Here is a 7,098-nt window from a genome sequence, read left to right on the forward strand (position 1 = left end):
ACCTGAGAAATCCGTCCGTTTTCGTCATTTGTTATCGAATCGACTTAAAGCCAGATCGTCACATTGGCCGCTTTTCTCTCTGAGACGGTTACATTTATCGTCTGCAAAGCTATGTCGCGTGCTGCAGTATGTGGTGACACTAAAAGCACCATAGTAGAACACAGAAGAAGCTTCTATGTTGTAGTAATAGCCAGTAAGAAGTAGTACAATTCAAGTTTTAGGCGTCGATTATTCACTTTTTAGCCGTCTTTGGTGGCTTGGACATGACCTAGGACCTTAAGATTTTGCATGAAAGGAGGACTAGCAGCCGCGTTGCACGGGAAATTGTGAAAAGTGTTCATATGTAGTAAAAACCTGAGAAATCCTTCCGTTTTCGTCATTTGTTATAGAATCGACTTAAAGCCAGATCGTCACATTCGCCGCTTTTCTCTCTGAGACGGTTACATTTATCGTCTGCAAAGCTATGTCGCGTGCTGCGGTATGCGGAGACCTTAAAAGCACCATAGTAGAACACAGAATAAGCTTCTAAGTTGAAGCAATGGTCAGTAAGAAGTAGTACAATTCATGTTTTGGTTATCGATTATTGATTTTTAGCCGGCTTTGGTGCCTTGGACATGAGGTCGAACCTTAAGATTTTGCATGAAAGGAGGACTAGCAGCTGCGTTGCACGGGAGATTGTGAAAAGGGTTCATATGTAGTAAAAACCTGAGAAATCCGTCCGTTTTCTTCATTTGTTATCGAATCTACTTAAAGCCAGATCGTCACATTGGCCGCTTTTCTCTCTGAGACGGTTACATTTATCGTCTGCAAAGCTATGTCGCGTGCTGCGGTATGCGGAGACACTAAAAGCACCATAGTGGAACACAGAATAAGCTTCTAAGTTGAAGCAATGGCCAGTAAGAAGTAGTACAATTCAAGTTTGGCTATCGATTATTGATCTTTAGCCGGCTTTGGTGCCTTGGACATGAGGTCGAACCTTAAGATTTTGCTTGAAAGAAGGACTAGCAGCTGCGTTGCACGGGAGTATGTGAAAAGGGTTCATATGTTGTAAAAACCTGAGAAATCCGTCCGTTTTCGTCATTTGTTATCGAATCGACTTAAAGCCAGATCGTCACTATGGCGGCTTTTCTCTCTGAAATGGTTACGTTTATCGTCTGCAAAGCTATGTCACGTGCTGCGGTAGGCGGAGACACTAAAAACACCATAGTAGAACACAGAAGAAGCTTCTAAGTTGAAGCAATAAAAAGTAACAAGTAGTACAATTCAAGTATTAGTTGTCGATTATTCACTTTTTAGCCGGCTTTATTGGCTTGGACATGACCTAGTACCTAATGATTTTGCATGAAAGGAGGACTTGCAGCCGCGTTGCACGGGAGAATGGGAAAAGTGTTCATATGTACTAAAAACCTAAGAAATCCGTCCGTTTTCGTCATTTGTTATCGAATCGACTTAAAGCCAGATCGTCACATTGGCCGTTTTTCTCTCTGAGCCGGTTACATTTATCGTCTGCAAAGCTATGTCGCGTGCTGCGGTATGCGGAGACACTAAAAGCACCATAGTAGAACACAGAAGAAGCTTCTAAGTTGAAGTAATAGCCAGTAAGATGTAGTACAATTCAAGTTTTAGGCGTCGATTATTCACTTTTTAGCCAGTTTTGGTGGCTTGGACATGACCTAGGACCTTAAGACTTTGCATGAAAGGAGGACTGGTAGGCGCGTTGCACGGGAGAATGTGAAAGGTGTTCATATGTAGTAAAAACCTGAGAAATTCGTCCGTTTTCGTCATTTGTTATCGAATCGACTTAAAGCCAGATCGTCACATTGGCCGCTTTTCTCTCTGAAATGGTTACGTTTATCGTCTGCAAGGCTATGTCACGTGCTGTGGTATGCGGAGACACTAAAAGCACCATAGTAGAACACAGAAGAAGCTTCTAAGTTGAAGCAATAAAAAGTAACGAGTAGTATAATTCAAGTATTAGTTGTCGATTATTCACTTTTTAGCCGGCTTTATTGGCTTGGACATGACCTAGTACCTTAAGATTTTGCATGAAAGGAGGATTAGCAGCCGCGTTGCACGGGAGAATGTGAAAAGTGTTCATATGTACTAAAAACCTGAGAAATCCGTCCGTTTTCGTCATTTGTTATCTATTCGACTTAAAGCCAGATCGCCACATTGGCCGCTTTTATCTCTGAGACGGTTACATTTATCGTCTGCAAAGCTATGTCGCGTGCTGCGGTATGCGGAGACACTAAAAGCACCATAGTAGAACACAGAAGAAGCTTCTAAGTTGAAGCAATAACCAGTACGAAGTAGTACAATTCAAGTTTTAGTTGTCGATTATTCACTTTTTAGCCGGCTTTATTGGCTTGGACATGACCTAGTACCTTAAGATTTTGCTTGAAAGGAGGACTAGCAGCCGCGTTGCACGGGAGAATGTGAAAAGTGTTCATATGTACTAAAAACCTGAGAAATCCGTCCGTTTTCGTCATTTGTTATCGAATCGACTTAAAGCCAGATCGTCACATTGGCCGCTTTTCTCTCTGAGACGGTTACATTTATCGTCTGCAAAGCTATGTCGCGTGCTGCGGTATGCGGAGACACTAAAAGCACCATAGTGGAACACAGAATAAGCTTCTAAGTTGAAACAATGGCCAGTAAGAAGTAGTACAATTCAAGTCTTGGCTATCGATTATTGATCTTTAGCCGGCTTTGGTGCCTTGGACATGAGGTCGAACCTTAAGATTTTGCTTGAAAGGAGGACTAGAAGCTGCGTTGCACTGGAGAATGTCAAAAGGGTTCATATGTAGTAAAAACTTGAGAAATCCGTCCGTTTTCGTCATTTGTTATCGAATCGACTTAAAGCCAGATCGTCACTATGGCCGCTTTTCTCTCTGAAATGGTTACGTTTATCGTCTGCAAGGCTATGTCGCGTGCTGCGGTATGCGGAGACACTAAAAGCAGCATAGTAGAACACAGAAGAAGCTTCGAAGTTGAAGTAATAGCCAGTAAGAAGTAGTACAATTCAAGTTTTAGGCGTCGATTATTCACTTTTTAGCCGGCTTTGGTGGCTTGGACATGACCTAGGACTTTAAGATTTTGCATGAAAGTAGGACTAGCAGCCGCGTTGCACGGGAGAATGTGAAAAGTGTTCATATGTAGTAAAAAGCTGAGAAATCCGTCCGTTTTCGTCATTTGTTATCGAATCGACTTAAAGCCAGATCGTCACATTGGCCGATTTTCTCTCTGAGACGGTTACATTTATCGTCTGCAAAGCTATGTCGCGTGCTGCGGTATGCGGAGACACTAAAAGCACCATAGTGGAACACAGAATAAGCTTCTAAGTTGAAGCAATGGCCAGTAAGAAGTAGTACAATTCAAGTTTTGGCTATCGATTATTGATCTTTAGCCGGCTTTGGTGCCTTGGACATGAGGTCGAACCTCAAGATTTTGCTTGAAGGAAGGACTAGTAGCTGCGTTGCACGGGAGTATGTGAAAAGGGTTCATATGTAGTAAAAACCTGAGAAATCCGTCCGTTTTCGTCATTTGTTATCGAATCGACTTAAAGCCAGATCGTCACTATGGCCGCTTTTCTCTCTGAAATGGTTACGTTTATCGTCTGCAAAGCTATGTCACGTGCTGCGGTATGCGGAGACACTAAAAGCACCATAGTAGAACACAGAAGAAGCTTCTAAGTTGAAGCAATAAAAAGTAACAAGTAGTACAGTTCAAGTATTAGTTGTCGATTATTCACTTTTTAGCCGGCTTTATTGGCTTGGACATGACCTAGTACCTAAAGATTTTGCATGAAAGGAGGACTTGCAGCCGCGTTGCACGGGAGAATGTGAAAAGTGTTCATATGTACTAAAAACCTGAGAAATCCGTCCCTTTTCGTCATTTGTTATCGAATCGACTTAAAGCCAGATAGTCACATTGGCCGCTTTTCTCTCTGAGACGGTTACATTTATCGTCTGCAAAGCTATGTCGCGTGCTGCGGTATGCGGAGACACTAAAAGCACCATAGTAGAACACAGAAGAAGCTTCTATGTTGAAGTAATAGCCATAAGAAGTAGTACAATTCAAGTTTTAGGCGTCGATTATTCACTTTTTAGCCGGCTTTGGTGGCTTGGACATGACCTAGGACCTTATGATTTTGCATGAAAGGAGGACTTGCAGCCGCGTTGCACGGGAGAATGTGAAAAGTGTTCATATGTACTAAAAACCTGAGAAATCCGTCCGTTTTCGTCATTTGTTATCGAATCGACTTAAAGCCAGATCGTCACATTGGCCGCTTTTCTCTCTGAGACGGTTACATTTATCGTCAGCAAAGCTACGTCGCGTGCTGCGGTATGCGGAGACACTAAAAGCACCATAGTAGAACACAGAAGAAGCTTCTAAGTTGAAGTAATAGCCGGTAAGAAGTAGTACAATTCAAGTTTTAGGCGTCGATTATTCACTTTTTAGCCAGTTTTGGTGGCTTGGACATGACCTAGGACCTTAAGATTTTGCATGAAAGGAGGACTAACAGCCGCGTTGCACGGGAGAATGTGAAAAGTGTTCATATGTAGTAAAAACCTGAGAAATCCGTCCGTTTTCGTCTTTTGTTATCGAATCGACTTAAAGCCAGATCGTCACATTGGCCGCTTTTCTCTCTGAGACGGTTACATTTATCGTCTGCAAAGCTATGTCGCGTGCTGCGGTATGCGGAGACACTAAAAGCAGCATAGTAGAACACAGAAGAAGCTTCTAAGTTGAAGTAATAGCCAGTAAGAATTAGTACAATTCAAGTTTTAGGCGTCGATTATTCACTTTTTAGCCAGTTTGATGGCTTGGACATGACCTAGGACCTTAAGATTTTGCATGAAAGGAGGACTAGTAGAAGCGTTGCACGGGAGAATGTGAGAGGTGTTCATATGTAGTAAAAACCTGAGAAATCCGTCCGTTTTCGTCATTTGTTATCGAATCGACTTAAAGCCAGATCGTCACATTGGCCGCTTTTCTCTCTGAGACGGTTACATTTATCGTCTGCAAAGCTATGTCGCGTGCTGCAGTATGTGGTGACCGTAAAAGCACCATAGTAGAACACAGAAGAAGCTTCTATGTTGTAGTAATAGCCAGTAAGAAGTAGTACAATTCAAGTTTTAGGCGTCGATTATTCACTTTTTAGCCGTCTTTGGTGGCTTGGACATGACCTAGGACCTTAAGATTTTGCATGAAAGGAGGACTAGCAGCCGCGTTGCACGGGAAATTGTGAAAAGTGTTCATATGTAGTAAAAACCTGAGAAATCCTTCCGTTTTCGTCATTTGTTATAGAATCGACTTAAAGCCAGATCGTCACATTCGCCGCTTTTCTCTCTGAGACGGTTACATTTATCGTCTGCAAAGCTATGTCGCGTGCTGCGGTATGCGGAGACCTTAAAAGCACCATAGTAGAACACAGAATAAGCTTCTAAGTTGAAGCAATGGTCAGTAAGAAGTAGTACAATTCATGTTTTGGTTATCGATTATTGATTTTTAGCCGGCTTTGGTGCCTTCGACATGAGGTCGAACCTTAAGATTTTGCATGAAAGGAGGACTAGCAGCTGCGTTGCACGGGAGATTGTGAAAAGGGTTCATATGTGGTAAAAACCTGAGAAATCCGTCCGTTTTCTTCATTTGTTATCGAATCTACTTAAAGCCAGATCGTCACATTGGCCGCTTTTCTCTCTGAAACGGTTACGTTTATCGTCTGCAAAGCTATCTCACGTGCTGCGGTATGCGGAGACACTAAAAGCACCATAGTAGAACGCAGAAGAAGCTTCTAAGTTGAAGTAATAGCCGGTAAGACGTAGTACAATTCAAGTTTTAGGCGTCGATTATTCACTTTTTAGCCAGTTTTGGTGGCTTGGACATGACCTAGGACCTTAAGATCTTGCATGAAAGGAGGACTAGCAGCCGCGTTGCATGGGAGAATGTGAAAAGTGTTCATATGTAGTAAGAACCTGAGAAATCCGTCCGTTTTCGTCATTTGTTATCGAATCGACTTAAAGCCAGATCGTCACATTGGCCGCTTTTCTCTCTGAGACGGTTACATTTATCGTCTGCAAAGCTATGTCGCGTGCTGCGGTATGTGGTGACACTAAAAGCACCATAGTAGAACACAGAAGAAGCTTCTATGTTGAAGTAATAGCCATAAGAAGTAGTACAATTCAAGTTTTAGGCGTCGATTATTCACTTTTTAGCCGGCTTTGGTGGCTTGGACATGACCTAGGACCTTATGATTTTGCATGAAAGGAGGACTTGCAGCCGCGTTGCACGGGAGAATGTGAAAAGTGTTCATATGTACTAAAAACCTGAGAAATCCGTCCGTTTTCGTCATTTGTTATCGAATCGACTTAAAGCCAGATCGTCACATTGGCCGCTTTTCTCTCTGAGACGGTTACATTTATCGTCTGCAAAGCTACGTCGCGTGCTGCGGTATGCGGAGACACTAAAAGCACCATAGTAGAACACAGAAGAAGCTTCTAAGTTGAAGTAATAGCCGGTAAGAAGTAGTACAATTCAAGTTTTAGGCGTCGATTATTCACTTTTTAGCCAGTTTTGGTGGCTTGGACATGACCTAGGACCTTAAGATTTTGCATGAAAGGAAGACTAGCAGCCGCGTTGCACGGAAGAATGTGAAAAGTGTTCATATGTAGTAAAAACCTGAGAAATCCGTCCGTTTTCGTCTTTTGTTATCGAATCGACTTAAAGCCAGATCGTCACATTGGCCGCTTTTCTCTCTGAGACGGTTACATTTATCGTCTGCAAAGCTATGTCGCGTGCAGCGGTATGTGGTGACACTAAAAGCACCATAGTAGAACACAGAAGAAGCTTCTATGTTGTAGTTATAGCCTGTAAGAAGTAGTACAATTCAAGTTTTAGGCGTCGATTATTCACTTTTTAGCCGTCTTTGGTGGCTTGGACATGACCTAGGACCTTAAGATTTTGCATGAAAGGAGGACTAGCAGCCGCGTTGCACGGGAAAATGTGAAAAGTGTTCATATGTAGTAAAAACCTGAGAAATCCTTCCGTTTTCGTCATTTGTTATAGAATCGACTTAAAGCCAGATCGTCACATTCG

This window comes from Schistocerca gregaria, unplaced genomic scaffold (genome assembly GCF_023897955.1).
Source record: "Schistocerca gregaria isolate iqSchGreg1 unplaced genomic scaffold, iqSchGreg1.2 ptg000229l, whole genome shotgun sequence".
NCBI lineage: Eukaryota > Metazoa > Arthropoda > Insecta > Orthoptera > Acrididae > Schistocerca > Schistocerca gregaria.